This window comes from Xiphophorus hellerii, chromosome 4 (assembly GCF_003331165.1).
Source record: "Xiphophorus hellerii strain 12219 chromosome 4, Xiphophorus_hellerii-4.1, whole genome shotgun sequence".
In the NCBI taxonomy this organism is placed as follows: Eukaryota; Metazoa; Chordata; class Actinopteri; order Cyprinodontiformes; family Poeciliidae; genus Xiphophorus; species Xiphophorus hellerii.
The window spans coordinates 28,243,241-28,260,119 of record NC_045675.1 but is presented as its reverse complement, the minus strand read 5'-3'; positions in this window follow the sequence as shown (position 1 = coordinate 28,260,119).

Sequence of the window (16,879 nt, the reverse complement as noted above, 5' to 3'; positions counted from 1 at the left end):
CTACTGCAAATATCTTAGTACACTTGAAATAAGACAAAAATAACTTTTCAACAAGATATAGGAGTTTGTTTGAGGTAAATAATGACTTAATTTTGGCAGATTATTTCACTTATAACATGAGTAAAATAAATTGCCAATGAAACCAGCACTTTTTCATCAATAATAATGAATTAGTGACATTACAAGCTCCTGTGTCTTGCTGAAAAGTGACTTTAAGTTAGTTTGATCTTATTTCAGGTGTACTACGACAATAGAACTAGAAACGAGACCAAAAATATTTGGTAAGATTTTATCATGTTGCAATGTTACATTACATTGAATTATGACGGCACGCCATCACCTTCCCAAAATGGCGGCCAAAGTCTTTTTTTTTTTCTTGTTTGTTTTTTTTTAACCAAAAAGTGATTTAAGCACAAAAAACAAAAGAAAAAATCACTTCAAGCAAAAGAAGGACTATTTTAGGGAGGTGAAGACATTAAAAAATGCTCCAGTTCTCCAATAGTTTAAGTCGTGTCTGCATTTTTCTCTTTCGGATGAAGAAAATGAAAAAGCTAGTCACGCCAGCCAAAACGAATCCCGGCGAAGCTTCTTTTGTCTGCCTTCTTTGCCTCTTTGCCCTCTTCAGTTCTTCCCTCCACATCCTGTCCAGCGCACGCCTTTCTTACAGGTTGCGGACACACTCTGACATTAACCAGTCCTCTGACCTGTTGAGTGTTTTAGGACGCTCCTAAAACCTCCCCCCCCCCCAACCCCCTGATCGCTGGCAAACGGCGATCCGAGATGTGAAAGTGGGCGGTCAGCAAATCGACCTCTCCCCCTCCGCCTCCTCTCCTCCATCGCGCCGATGCTGAGCTGTGGACTTGCAGCCTATAAAGAGGTTTAGGTGCAAACAAACAGCCCATTTAGCAGCATCCCTCTTCCATTTAGGCCGTCATTACAGGCCTCAAGGCCCTGGCTCAGCACTGAATTATGAATTAAGTTGTCGTGAGAGCCTCTGGTTATGAGCTGAGGGGTTCATTTAAATTTAATTTGAAAAGGGATTCTGTCAGGAATGTATGCTCAGCAAACTCCTGCGGACCCTTCCTCCTCAGAGGGAGAAGAGGAGGCTGGGGGCGTTGGGGGGGCTAAGGCCAAACGAAAACAGTCGGAGGAACATCGACTGGCGATAACGTGACGGCGTGAAAGCTATAAGGCAGTTACATCACCGCGAGCCGCGTTGGAAATCGTTTTCAAAGTTGGGAGCCATCGCCTGCAGTTGATCTGTTTTCACGGTCCGGCTGTCAGATATTTTGCTCAAGCTGCTGCTTTAATAAAATGAAACGTTGGTTGGGCGACCGACAGATCGCGTTGTTTCAGGGGGTTTGCCCACCAGGATGGACTTGTTTATTTTTGCTGGTTTGTAAAATGCGAAGAGAAACACCTCCGTAGACGGATGCTTCTCTAAAGGAAAATGCTGCTGAATTTATTTTTTTTTGTTCACTCTTCATTCAGAAGGTAAAAAAACTCACCAGCGGATTATGACGCTGGTCGATACGTCGTTACCGTTTATTACTGGATTTTATGTTTCAATTCTCCCTTCTAGTCCCATAGAGCAATTTGTCACGAACTGAACTTTAAAAAACATTTCGCAAACAGTCTGACGTTGTCGACATAAGTCGAGAAATTAAGAAACACAATTATGTTTATTCACATTTTGCGCCTGTCACACCTAATGCAAGGATTACAACTGTACCACCCGAAATGAACTTAAGAAATGATGTTAATTTGTTACATGTTGAAATAAGTTTGTCAAAATTGCTTTCTTTTATACATTTGTTTAATACAACTTAAAACTTTATGTATTTAATACACTCAATTTGCTCACATAAAGCAAATTAACACGTTTTTAAAAGTTGGACATCAGTGTGCAGCGTCGTCTCATCAATGACTTGGCAAAAAAAGACGCTTTAAAAAGTGAGCATCAAGATGTGAAATCTTTGTGCCACTGAGACGCTTTCACCCGACAGCCCGTCTATACAAAGCATGTACTTTTTAAGTCAATTTGTAATTGTACTTTTATTTTTTAAACCATCAAAAGCTCCAACTTTTTTGTGGATGGATATTGTCGAAAGCTCTTCACGGTCAGGACCAAATCCGAGCCACTGTTCCATAAACGCCACCACCAACATCGTTTTCTGATAATCAGGAAAACTAAAGTTCAAAACCCTCGTCAACACTTTGGTCTGGACTCGAATATCTACCGCGATCTCTCTCTCTTTTTTTCACTTATTCAATACATGGAGCTGCTGTTCGCTAAAGTAGAAGTAAACTTGATTTTTGAGGTCAGGTGTGCTGCAGTGCAGCGCTGAGAGCACAAATCCATTTGCTGTCAAGTTTTAAATGTTCTGATCCCGCAGAATAATGCTGCCACCACCCATTTTGACTTGTCCTCCTTCAGGATATTGTGTTGTCTCATTTTGCTCCCAGTCCTGATGCATGTTCAACAGTTAACAATATAAGTCATGGAAACGCATCTGGCAGTCGACATTTTCCAAAGTAGACCCAATTACCCAAACATGCACGTTAAATACTTAAATTTGTGTTTTCAACGAAATATTTCTTCATTTCACCTAAATTAGCATTTGATTAGCAGCCGAAACGAAGTAAATTCAGGAGGTTAACCGCGTAAAGTTGCACTTTCTGGACTTTTTGCATAATCTACAAACAGGAAATTCAACATTCTGTGAGTTTCTATCTCTAGTAATTGTTAATTGTTCTGATTGTGCAAAGAAACCAGCTTTGCATGTCCCCTGACTGCATGTGTGTGTGTGCATGTGTGTGTGTGCGTGTGTATGGCAGCTGAATGTCTGCTGCCCTTGTGTTTTTGGTGCGTAACGCACCATCTGCACTGTCTGGCTATTTTATTTTTATTTTTTGTCAGCCTAGCAAACCAGAGAGAGAGATGAACAGAACCATCTCTCTCTCTCTGGTTCTGTTCAAAGAGAAGAGAGATGGTTCTGTTCGGCTCTGCAGAAGGAAGGAGGCTTCAGGCAGGATGCAAATGCACAAAATCTGAATGTAATGCAGCTTCCTCTCATTTGTGGGTTTTGTTTCTCCACCCCAGAAAAAAACAGAGAAAACAACCTTAGGAGTCCTTGCCAGAACACAAACGTGTTTGTGTTCCTCAGAAGCCGGAAGCTGGGTTGATTTTTCTTAAGTATTTTTTTTATTCATGCCATTGCTTGATTTTCATGACATAAATATGGTACCAAATTTTTTAAAATTATTATTATTATTTATGTTTTAGATTTTTTGGGGGGGAGGGGGGCGGGTGAAGTGGGAGGTTGAGTTGCACAAGTCATCATTATTCCCACAGGAATTTGTTTTTCATCTCATTTCAGTTTTTTTTTTTTACATTGTCTGAACAATTTCAGTCGTCGCGTTCACGCCACTGATCTCACCCAGAGGCCATTTTTACCTCGGCTCCCTGAACCATCTGATTCGGACTCCTGGGATTCTAAAAACCAAAATAAATAAAAAAATAAAGCGTAACGTGCATGACTTCATTCAATATGCATTCGCTAATCTCTTTTATTTGGATGCATGTTGCTTTCAGAGACGGTTTGATATTTTCACACCTTCTTCCCCTTTCCAGAGTCAACAGTGGCGGTTCTGGGGTGAACGGCGCCCCGGGCAAACGCCTCCTGTTGCCACCCCACGCGCAACCAGAACCATGTTTTTATATGCAACTTTAAGATAAAAACACAGCGATCTCACAGAGTTGAGCCTGAAATCTCCAACACTCACTTTAAGTTTAGATTTAAGAATCTTTTCAATCAAAGAATAAAACAGGAATTTCTCAAAAGATAATAAAAATCCCTGAAATGTTGTCATTTTGTTTTTTCTTTTGTTTTTTTTAAAAAACAAACGAAATTTGTTTCAATTAATGAGTTGAAGCTGGGACTTCAACTCATCAATTTTGATTAATTAATTACCAAGATCTTACCGCGTTAAAAATTTTAATGCAATTAGTCACTAGTCACTAGTGTTTTTCTGGATTTTTTATATATATATATATTTTTGAAAACATACAAAGGTTCCAGCCAGAGCCACGTATCTGGTACGCCAATAAAGGTGACGCACAAGCAACATTCGCAAACAGCAGAGATGCTTCTCTTGGCCCCCTGGGATTCATTTTTGCTTTGAAAGACGATCTGAAGCTTGAAAGCTGAGTGGATATAACAGCATTTTGCACCAATCTGATGGTTGAAATAACAGATTTAAAACAATAAATGTATGTCTTATTCAATAATTTAGTGACAAAACGGGATTTTTGTATTGAAGATGTTGCTTATTTTGTCAATAGTCAATAATTAGTCATCAATTACAGACCTTCATCACTTGTATAAACATTTTATAAATGTCATATTGTGTTTAAAAACTCTGTTTGGTATCAAATGTTTCATTAATTTAACTACAGAATTTCAAAAGCAATTCAGACGGTTTGTTATATGCCTGGGCAGACAGCCATATCCAAAACCATCAGTGGAGATGAAGTCATTCAATAAGAGCCCTTTTTTTAATCAAAGACAATAATAATTTAATAATACTGAGGATAATGAGGACAAACTTACAGGAAAGAGCTCTAAAATATTGACAGAAACGGCAAAAGAAAGATCCTACAATTGGTCAATTCTGTTAGATTTATATTCCAATTTCCTCCTCTGTCCCAAGTGGCTCAGTTTGAATAAAGACGTCTTGATATTTTTATTTGGGAACTCGAAAAGCCGGGCCGTTGTGTACTTCAAATTACATAACAAATACTTTTATTTGTCCTTTCACAATCCCACCTTGCAAAGCTCTGGGCAATTCGCGTGGCTGAATGGTTTGTTTTCTACGCCGCCCGTCAGCTTCGAGACCGTACACGAGAACACGCGACTTTTTCGATGCCCAAAGAAGTCTTTACTCTGAGTTAGAAATATCAAAGGATGTATTTGTAATTTCTGACAAATTTATTTTGACCTTTTCGTGATGCACTTCAGTTTTTTGCACGGTGGGAGGATCAGACGAGAAACGGCTTTTGAGAAGTTTTAAGAATAAAAGTTTGTGTGCAACTTAATCAATAATCTGAAAATGCCACAAAGTGGACCTCTTGTCTTGGTTCTGTGTTCGTTCAGCAACATTGGCTTTTCATAAGCGAACATTTTCACAGATTAAGTGTAAAGTTCACAAATTTTCAAGTGGGTTCAGGTTCAAGGTCAGACTAACGATAGAGCGTGATTAAGTGATCAGATATTTTTTAACATCGATTGACAGCACTATTAAAAACTGAATGTTTCATTTGTGGTTTCGATTTGGAATGTGCCGACACTCTTTCCTGGAGAGGCCAATGAAATCAGAGTAGGGGAGTTTTTCTGGAACATTAAAGTATTTGGGGGGAAAAAACGGCCAAATGCTGAAGGGACAGCTTGGGCTGGCTTTAATGTGAATCAGAAACATTTGTCGGCCTGACTCACCAGCAACCATGTCGTTGTTCACGGCAATCAGAAGTTGTCATTAGTGCCGTCGCAGGTTTTCTTCACAACATTTCCCACGTTCCGTCTTCCGGTCGAGATAAAGTTCAGGATCCGCAAATGGAAACTAAACGCCTGCCAGGGAAGGAGCTGAAAAGTCACGGAGACATCTTTATAAACTGAGCTCTGCCACTTCTGCATGCACGAGGCCACCCTGTCTAACGCGCTCCCAGCCCCCGTTCCTCCGCCGCACCCAGGGGTCCTCCTATCAAAACGGTCTTTCATCGTTACAGGAACGTTCAGCAGCACTTCTGAGAGAAAGAGACAGACGACTCCTCCGTCTCCGTTAACGGCGACGGCTCAGTCTTACATAACCCCGTCGGTGCCGATGTTTTTCCTTTAACAAGCTCACGGAGTGGACTTTGACTTTCCTACCTCTCTGTGCCAGATGTTTGGCAGCAGCTGCTGTCTGTCTTGCCCCAGGAGACTCTGGAGGTGGGTGGGGGGAGAGCTCCTGCCAAAGCGGGGCCGGCTCAGAACTCCCACGAGGGCCATTGATCGTCATCGGGAAAGGTCTTTGGAAGGGGATTCGTCCCTTTTCCGGGCTGCTGCCAGCTAAATGTAAAATACCCACACCGATCAATGACCGCCGGCTCATGTCAGTGCGTGTGCAGAGGGTTTCGTTTTTCCACATTTAAACCTTCTAATAAAGAGCACTCATCTGATTGGGCAAGGTGTGACTTTTTGTCCTGGCAGCTGCTGCGCATTTCATCAAACGGTCATTTTATACGTTAGTGTACTCCTCCGAACCTACAAAGCTGCTCCAGCCTTCTTCCATACGCTCGCCCGTGACCCGGGGGTATCGTGACGTTCCCGTCCAGCTGGCAGTCGGAGGGGAACTGTGAACCCCAACAGCCAATCAGATGGTTCGGAGGTCTAGAGAGGAAGAGGAGAAGCAGGAAGAGAGAGCAGGAAGTAGGCAGAGCGGCTGTTCATCCTGACATGACGCACAGTTGACCTTGAACCTCGTGTTTATTCACGCTCTCGTTTTTTCCCCCCACCCCACCATCAGGGCCAACACCTTTGCTCGGTTGTAATATATCTATCGTCTGTTCCCCCGCAGCTCCAGATTCACCCAACGGTTTGTTCTGGATGGACAGCTTCCACGGAAAGAGAGCCAGTTCTGGGCGAACTGAAGAGGGTTGGGAGATCCAGACAGTCGGGAACCTGAAGGAGGACCTGACCTGCAGGGCCTGGAGGGGTGGCCTGCCAAACACCGGCTGAACGGATCTGTGTGTGTGCGTGTGTGTGTGTGTGTGAGGGAGAGAGAGAGAGATGTAGCCAGGAGGGGAGGACGATGAGACGGGTTTGTGTGCATAAAGAAACTGAACAAAAGTTTGACTGTATTTATCTATTGATAGCAGTGCAGATTAATTAACAGATTGGTGGAAATAGACCAATAACTACATTTTATCCGTAGTCTTAAGGATAAAATTACATTCGCCTCACACAAAATAAAGAGGCAGTATTGTGCGTCTTCCAGCCTCACAGTGCCATTTTCTAGCACAATCAAGTAACTATGTTGGCTTCAGTTATGGTAAAGTTGCTATATATGTCAAATATGACTTAAAAGAAATTTGGATCTGACTAGTTTTCTTTAGATTATTGTTATATAAAATCACCAGAAAGCGTGTTTAATACTTATTCCCCGTGGCTACATATATATACAGTATATATATAGATTATTTTCTTTTGCAGCGACTGACTTATTTGACGTCTGGAGTGAATTTCATGCCAATATCTCCACCAGAAACGTATTTACAGAGAAAAACGTTGACGGGTTCAACACTTATATCCTCCCCCGCCGCATGAATAAATGCAAAAATATACATAAAAAAAAAAAAAAGAAGAAGAAGGAATCCACATTGCAGGTAGCACTGTTCAAAATGCAAAAAGTCTTTGCAGAGACACGGCTTTTGATGGAGGGGAGGAAGAGGAGAAGGGGAGGCAGGATAAGCAGAGGTGTGGAGGACCAAAGCGTCCTCCTGCGGAGAAGAGACTGGGACACGAGGAAACAGGAGGAGCGTCTGCCGTCTCCAACTGTTCCATCGGCGTAAGACAGACGGATGACAAACGCATCGCAGGAACGGCGAAAAACAAGCAGAGAACAGTTCCTTGGACTCCAAATCCAAAGGCCCGGAGGAAGTTCGGCGCACGTGAATGCCTGTAGCAATAAATCAGTCGAATGGTAAATAATAACTCACATTTGCATTATTTATCGTTTTTCTCTTTTCTCTCTCAAAAACAGTTCATTCTGGTGCTTTGGTCTCAACTAGCGCTTTTTTCAGTTTTTTTTTTTGAAGGACAATTTTGATTAAAAAAAAAAAAATTTGTTTCTGTTTTTTTATTTTGGATATTTAAAATGTCTTGAAGTTTTAGTGTTAAATGTTCGTTAGAGTTTAAAGTTTATGGATCTTTGACAGTGTGCTCTTGCGTTATTATGCCATCAACATCACCGTTTATCGCAGTGGCTTCTGGGACAATTTATCGTCCAGCGACGTTTGTCCTGTTGACAGACCACGAAAACCGACTGTCAGAAATAAGCGATGGCTCAAACTTCACATAGCAAGAATTTCATGTGAATTGTTCACGCTAACTTTGCTGAATGGCAACGAGGTAAAAATAAACTGACTTGTAGACGATGCAAAGGGTTTGGGTTCAAAGTTCAAAGGGCTTTTACATGAACATGAAGGTAAACGAAATAAAAAGTAAAACATTTTGTGGTGATCTGCAAACAGAAATAAGTTGGCAAATTACAACTGACCTAAAACAAGAGCAGCTTGGTCGGATTCGACTTCAGACAGCGAGGAAAACAAATGTGCATATGTCTTTTTTTATTCTGTTTATGGAAACGTCTGGTTTCAGCTCGATGTCATGTAGAGGTTTTAATTATGAGGTCGGAGCGCCGTGGTGCGGTTAAAAACCCGACTGGAAAGTCGTGAGAGGCCGTTTCATCAAAAAGTGGATAAATCTGGGAATAACCTGCCTCTTTTCTTTTATTGTCTTTGTTCTGTGAGCATCTTAAAACAAAAGCCAACGAATCTTGGAATTCTCACCACATGCTGGCATGAAGGTTTTAAGTCGTTTGGGGTGAAATTAATGAACATAAATCATCCGCGCAGACCGAATTTGTACGACAGGAAATAAAACAATCGCGGCTCTAACTGCGGCTTGTCCCTTTTTGTTATATGCACCGGCGGATGCAGCAGGGAGAAACAAATTAAGGCCTTGACACCAGATGAGTCTGATGCTAAAGTTTGTTAGCGCTAGTGCTTCTATTTTCTTCGCTCAGTCATTTAATCATTTCCTCTGCCTGCTTTATGGCGTTCAGGGTCGTGAGGGGGCCGCGCGAGTTCTGGCGGTCGAAGCAAAGCGAGTTCATAAAATTATTATTTTTAAAAAAAACCTGATTCGTGTCTGCAGGTTTCTGCTAGTGTGAAAGGAGTCGACTTTAACCAAGCACAGCTGACGTGTTTCTTATTTGTTTTGCCTTTCCTGGGCGGATGTTGCTTATGTCTGCTCATCCTGCTTTCTTCATTCGTTCTCATACAAAGGGAAGCAAAGTCATAAAGCGAGCAAAATGGGGGGGTTTTCTTCTTCCTCCAGGTTTCTCTGGATTTCCTTAATCCTGATTGTAAAAGTCTTTTGTTTTTTGTTTTTTTTTTATCTGATTTTCGTTTGAAGTTGGGTCTAAAAACCCCCTGTGCTATACGTGAATATTCCTTCTCACAATCACCAGTAGCTTGTTGGTCACGATTGTTTATGTATATACACATAACCTGCATTTCAACTCGAGTCGAGCAAATCTCAATCTCGTTGTAATCTGTTGATGACAATGACAAATAAATCTTATCGTATCTCCTTCGCCTCCTGCTCCGCAGCATGCTCCTCCTTTCCCTGGGGCGCAGAACACACAACTCAAGTCATCTACAGACAGAGCCCGGTTATGTGTGCGGGACGCTTGCATGCACCGCAGAAAGATTTCACGTCTTTAGGCGCAAGAGACAGAAACTTTGGACAGTTGACTGGCTCACATTTAGAGCAAAGCAGACATATTTCAACATTAGTGCCTTTGTGGTGGGCGGAGCTAAATGCAGGGCATTCATAGAAGGGTTGTTTTTATTATTATTATTATTTGCTGAAAGCCATACGTCTTCTTCGTTCTATTTTGCGACTATCCACAGCTTTGTGCTGCTCTGCCCCGAAAAATCCAGATAAAACGCAAAACGCGTGAAATAATGACAAGTTAGAAAACATGAAAATGTTCAAAGGGTATGAGAACTTTTGAAACGCTGGATGCAAACTGAACAGACTTCAGTTTTCCTGTCTTCAACAAGCACATCTCCTTAACAATGTAGCCTGTTTTCATTTTTATTTATTATTTTCTTCAGTTTTTTTTATTTATTTTTATCACCTCGTCACTGAGAAATGAAAGCAAATAGAAACTGGAGTTATTTCTACGCGTCAGGGAGTAATACTACATACTGCACCATCCAGCTACAGCCGTTGATTTCTAACAGCCTGTAAAAAGTGGATAGATCTGATATGGACAAACTGTTTCTTCTTGCTTCGATTAAACTCCCTTCTCCAATTATCGATCCGCAATTTTTGCTGTAAAGTGCTGCGCTGAGCTTTAAAATTATGTTTTTGTACTGCAGGAGCGGGCATTTATTTATGATCCCAGTAAAGATGTTACAAAGTGCATTCGCAATGCGTTTGCTCACACCGAAATGAGCGGTTGGTTATAATTCATAGATCAATAACGCTGATCAGGCCTTAGCGTGTTTTTGAATCGGTGTCGTATTTCTCCCGGCGTGTAAAAGTCCCGTTTTTTACGTCCGGGCAAAGCGTATTCCGAGTGTCTGCTTTGGGAAGGGGAGATGAGGACATTTTCCCCGGGAGAAATCTCTCTGTGAACGGACAGATCTTAGAACGAGAGCCGCTACAAATACGTCTGTTTGCCGTCTCTGTTTGGTCCCCTTTGTGCGAGGCGCTGCGGTGTGATGGATGGCAGAGGAAAGGTTGAGGACGGCTCACCCACATACACCGGCTGTGTGTGTGGTTTAGCGGATGGTAGGAGATAAATATGCTGCCGGTTCAGATCATAGTGAGCAGCTGCTGAGACCAACAAAAAGGGTCTTTTCTGGGTCCCATCGTCTTTTCAGCGTTGGGAATAAACAGCTGGTTGGTCTTCACCACATCTCGGCCTCCAGCTTCCTGCTCATTCCAGTCGCTAAGGGCCGTTCTAGCAGCGGGTCGGTCAACTATTATCACCGTATGACACGTTCACCCTTGGAAACTTTTTGATTTTGTTACTCCTCCACTTTTTTCCTCCTGATGTCCCCTGCGTGCGTCGTTTTGGGTTTTTAACCTTTGGGTCCCGTTTTTTTTTCTTCTTCTCCTGTTATGAAACTCTTCTTGATGCTTGCAGCAGGCTGAAGTATATGTTGAATATCTTCACTCCGCATCGCTGCGAGTGATCATGTCGCTCTCTAGATGTCTTCCGTGTTTCGTCTTTTTGTTTTTGTTATTTTTTGGCAGAGACCCCGTCTCGGAGTTCCCCTTTTTAGTGCCATGTTGTTGAGGCTTCAATAGATTTCAAACTAGTGAAACAGAAAAAAGCTAAATCTTTTTTTTTTTTTTTTGTCTTCAAAGACTTTCTGCTTTTGCAAAAAAAGTGTTTCCGAAACCAGTTCAAACCCGCCAAACGGGTGTCCGAGGAAGGTTCGCGCTTCTGTTTTTATTGCGCCACCTTTTGCCGTTGGCGCCCTGTGACTCTGGAAGTTGATTTGAATTTAACAACATGCATTTTGACGTAAGTTATTCAGTAAATCTGACATGCACTCTGCGTTCCTATAGCGAAACAGCGCATACTTGCTCAAACACAGAGGTTTTGGAATAAAGGGCTTTCAAACTGTGAGCTGTCTTTACACCTAGAAAGAATATTTTGTGATTTTAACAGCAGGAGAAGCACAAAGAACAGGAGAACTCGAGCCTTGTTAGAGTCACAAAACTCGTACGAAAGCCAAATGATTATTTGCGTGTAATGTATGTACAGGAATGACTGAATATACTAAGGCGCACAATCAAGCCGTTAATGCACCATTAAACTGACCACGCATCAGTAATGATTTATTTATTTTAATCTAATTAGGAAGGAAAAAATTTAACAAGTTCAACAGCTAAAACTTTTAAACATATCTTCAACACCAACTAGTTTGTGTTAAATTACCATCAATAATTTCATTCAAACTAAGTAGTTTACTCAATTGCGGCAATCGGTGAGGTTTTATTCTTTCTTATGCCGACTTAAGCTTCAATAGCTGGCAACAGTTGTCCAAATTACGATTTTAGATTTTATTAATCAAATGAAAGTATAAAACAACAGGAGGACATTACGCCATGTTCATAGCCTTTCTCAGTGTGACGTCATCTTCCTTAACTGAAACATATAAACTGCAGAGATTCATGACTAACAGGCGCCTCGGCTCTTTCTTTCGTGAGGGACTGTAGTTTTGTTCTCTGTGTTGGAAATAAAGAAAAAGAAGATCTGGCCGTGACTGAAGCACAACATGTTACTTGACGACCACACAACGAGCCTCATTACAGAATAGTTTGGGGGTTTTTTTACAAAATAAAAATAGAAATCCTTTTTTTTTTTTTTTTACATATTTAATTACACTCCAAATTTAATTTTACATTTCAGACAGTAAGGGTGATCACTGTCCAACATAAAAATGACTAAAGATTAGGGACTTGGCTGCATTACTTTTGATTGATCAGTTACAAAGATTTTAACCAACTTAATTAGTTTTAAACAAAATTACTAGTTTTATTTATTTATTTTTATTTGCATGCAAAGGCTCCCGCCGGAATCTTTGAATTTGCGCGTTTCTGGTACACACCGTAAATCTGACGCACAGGCGACATCCGCAAATATTTTTTTGCTTAAAAAAACCCCCCCAAAAAAACCAATGTGATAAAAACACTATTGTTGTGTGCAAGTTGTGCAGAGAAGAGGTTTTTCTTTTAAGGAATTTTTTTTTTTCTCAAAGAAGTTACATGAATGTTCAGGTATGAAAGCACTTTGCAGCAATCCGATGGTTGAGCAACCTCTCTAACGGATTAAAAACAATATTTGTAGTTGAACTGATACGTTCATTTATTCAATAATTTAGCAGCAAAACAGGCTTTTGAATTGAAGGCGTTGCCTCTTTTGTTGATCTATGGTTTTTGATTAAAATGTGATTAATTAATTACACACCCTGCAATCAACTCAATTAAAAATCTACTAAAAATATAACCAATGTTGATCAAACTAATATGCTTAATTGTGGCAGCTTATATTTAACAGCTCCATAATTCGTCTTTGCAGTGTATATGAGGTTAAGGTTTTTCGTAGTCTCTCTTTACAAAGCGAGCCTAAACTTCGAGGGAAGCATTGTGAACAGAAAAATTAACAGTCCAGTTTTATTTTTCTGCAGTTTTGAAACGTTTGCTGGCAAAGAAGAATCCTTTTCAGACACTTACCTTTAAGACATTTTTTATGAGACTTGCTGAAAATCTTGCACTCTGAGGTGGAGACAACAGATTATTTTTTTAGACATTTTGCTATTGGCCACCGCTTTCAAGAAGAGCACAGCTCACTACCCCTAAATTGGATCAGAGATTCAGTCAAAAGGGCAGGAAAAGTTGTGGGATTTTTTAGTGTCTTTTTGTTACCTGATGGATTGTTTTTGTTTAACAAAAGCTTATTCCGCAGATTACGACCCGCCAAGGACGAAGCTCCTCCTTCGAGCTGCGGTCTCCAAGAGTCAGCCTCACAGAACAGCCCTCACCCACAGCTCCCCCCCCCCCAATCAGCTCCTTCAAACTAGCGCCAGCAATTAGCAAACGCCTGACGGAACTGCGCATCTGCTGCGCTCGTGAAAGAGCTGCTTCTCAGTGCAACGCTGGTAAAAACGCTGTTAAAGGGTTAATAGAGGAGCCATGTGGTGATCGTTTTTGAAGAGACAGAGTTTTTGAAACTCAAAGTGTTAAATTATGAAGTCAAATTTCTTTTAAGTCATATTTGATGTACGTAGCATTTTCTAACAAGTAACATAGTTACTTGATTGTGACTGGAAAATACATAATACTGACCCCTTAAATGTTGGTTAATAAAAAGGCCTCAACAGATGTCCATATCTGTGGGTGGAACAGAAGTAGAGGTAAAGAGGAAGAAGCTACACGTTAGCATGCTTAGCTGACTGTCTACGCATGCTTAAAGGCGAGGCTTACTGGGCAGCACTGGTACAACCACATGGACGTTAAGATGCTTACAGGAGTCCAGCTTTTACAGTACTCGCACGTTTTTCTGCCTTTTTTTTATTTCACAATAAGCATAAGAAGTAAAAGTCTTTATCAAAAGCTTTGCTAAAGCTGCTGCAAATGAGTCACCTGCTTACATCCTCCTCAGTAAGAGCAGATTTGCATGAAATAGAATATTAATAATACTAAAAAAAAAAAAAAAAAACACAGCGAGAGCGAAAAGGTGGAGCTGACTTTTCTCCAAGGAGTCGGGCTTGGGTTTCTAAAACGGCAGACGCCACTGACCGGTCAGGACGAAGCCTCATCCCGTGTAGAAATGGCGTCACAAAGCATCTCGTCCGCGCACGGGCTCGTTTCTCTGAGCCGTTTAAGCGGAAACTTTTGCATATCGTCGCTTCGGATCCGAGGAAGCCGTCGCTGAGAGTCAGTTCCCATTCGGTGAAACTGACTGGCTTTCACACCTGTGATGGAGCTCGACACCGTCACAAGTGGCTGCGCTATTATTAGAACAGGTCGACCCAGCGGAGCCCCCACCCCCTCCCCTCGGTCTGCTGAACTTCAAAGAATCTTGGAAATTAATTTTAAAAAGAAGTCGTGGCTGCTTTTTTTTTTCTTCTTTCTTTTAAATCACACTGAATCCCCAGTGAGAATGGCTCCAGTGGGGAGCGTGGCACCGGTATGGAACATGCTCAGCATCCCTTCTTTCCAAAAAGGTTTTCAGAACAGCAGTCACCTCCAGAAAACCTCCTTCTGCATTTATCTTCTCTCCCTCTCTCTCTCTTTTTTTTTTTACCCTTTCCAGTGACGAAGAACAGCGTGACCTTTTCTGTGATCTGTGATATTATATTGGTGCCATCTTGCTACGTGACTGGAAGAGGAGAGACAGCCTCTTAATAGGTGCAAAGTCCCGATGTCACTGTGGTGAAGTCAAAAAGAAACAGGCAGGGACGCTCAGCAAAAGTACGCCGGGACGCAACGTGAAAGTGTAGAGGAATATAATTATATTAAGACTTAAAAATTATGTTGTTTGGTGGGTTCGCACTAAGATATGTTTTAACCTAAAAGAAATGTATTGTGTCAAATGGACTGGGTCAATCTGAAGAAGTGGAAATACTCTTTATGGAGTTGTTTTTTACTGAGGAAATCTGGTGTCATAAAAGGTCAGTTTGACCTGAATAACTTGGAAGTCCCTTCCCTTTTCTTGATTGCAAAGCATAAAATTGGACCAAAATGTGACGGGAGGAAAGCTGTTTAGACCAATAAGAATAACATATGAGTGATGGAGTGGCTTGTTTTGCACTTTTGAAACGGAGGAGATGTTGGAGGTCAACAGGTCTTAATATTCCCAAAGAAACTCCAATACACACTCATTTAAAAGCTGATAAAATTCTTACGTAAGGACACACGTCAAACACGGGCAGCAACGCTATTGGTCAAAACTTACCAACTTACACCAATGAAAATGAGATTCTATAAAACAGACTGACTCTTAAGAATACGATGAGATTAGGGGAGATTTGACTTTGTACTGTAAGATGATCTGTGGAACGGTGTAATAAATCTCCACCCGCCGTGGCCTGCAGCTAAAGGACTCGTCTCTGAGTATTATTCTTTATCTACAAATATAATTAAGAGTTGAGACCTTTTTCGATCCTACAAATGGTGTCCCCGACGTGATTGGACAATTTACTTTTTTCGAGTAAATTGTACAAGTCGAACAACGTGAGCGTCGCTGTCAGTTACCATTTTGGAACCATTGTGATCAAACTGGGGAACAAACTCCACTGGTGGTGCAAGGGATGCATTTTATGGTTGCCGTTTCAAAAGACCAAATTAACTGTGTGGTGACGGTAGCAGTCCTGGTTCCTCTCTAACTGACTGTTGTGTTTACGATGAATAATTTTTGTCAATGTTTTCGGTTTCAAAGCCGTCTCTGTTCTGGAGGCGGGGCTACACAGCCAGGTTTTTATCCACAGTATTCCTATAAATTGGGAGTTGTGTGAGTTATGTGTGCATATCCTTTTGTGTGCTTTTGTTTCATCTCCTTATGTTTCTGTGGAATAAAGATTAAAAAAAAAGAAAAAGAAAGCAATGTGCTCTCACAGAGCAAATATGGGTAAAATGCAGTGATGCGCCGATACGAAAATTTGAGTCGATATCAATATTCGATAGTAATATTGTTGTTATGACCGATAACCGATATTATATATTATTTCACTACTGTTTTGGTATCTTTGGTGGAAAAAAAAAACCTGACCAGAACAGACAGCAACAAGATAAAAGTAAATATTACTTGTTCATATTGGCCCAGTTTTATTTATCAGATCGATACCGATAATTTAAAATATCACTAATATCGGCTGATACCGTTTTCAGTGCTTATATGTATAACACCCCTAGTAAAGCTCTCACCCAACCACAATGTGAACTGAGGATCTGGATCTGTTGGCTTTTTGCTGAAAACTCAACCTTTTAAAAACAGGAAATGCTGAACTGGCCCCCTCCCAAATACATGTAACAGATGGAGGATCTGAATAAAGGAGCAAACTACGCTGAGAGTACACAAAAGTATTGGCAAAAGCATTTATGGCAGAAATGTATGTTAAACTCAGTAAATAAAATTCAAATGGAGTAATTACTTAATGGTTATTGCTTTAAAACATACATGCGTAAATGTAAACTCAGACGTAATGCTAATAAACGCCACAAAAACTACGACGGTGTGTGAAGCAAGGTTCCAAAAACGGCACTAAAGTATCGCAAATAAATAGAAAATAAGATGCAATGAGTTTTGAGTTTGTTGAAGGGGGAAGTGGTGAAAAATTACAACCTTAATTCATTTGTGGCAAAGCTTCATTGAAACGCCTGTCATCCAAAAGTAAACATGTTAGGATAGCTTTGAAACTTCAAATTTTGAATAAATGGACAGCAAAGTAAAATATGCTTGAACCAATTATGGCAGCAAATGTTTTTATTTCTCCTAAAAGTCACACAGTGAACTGATGCGTCCTGTTGCT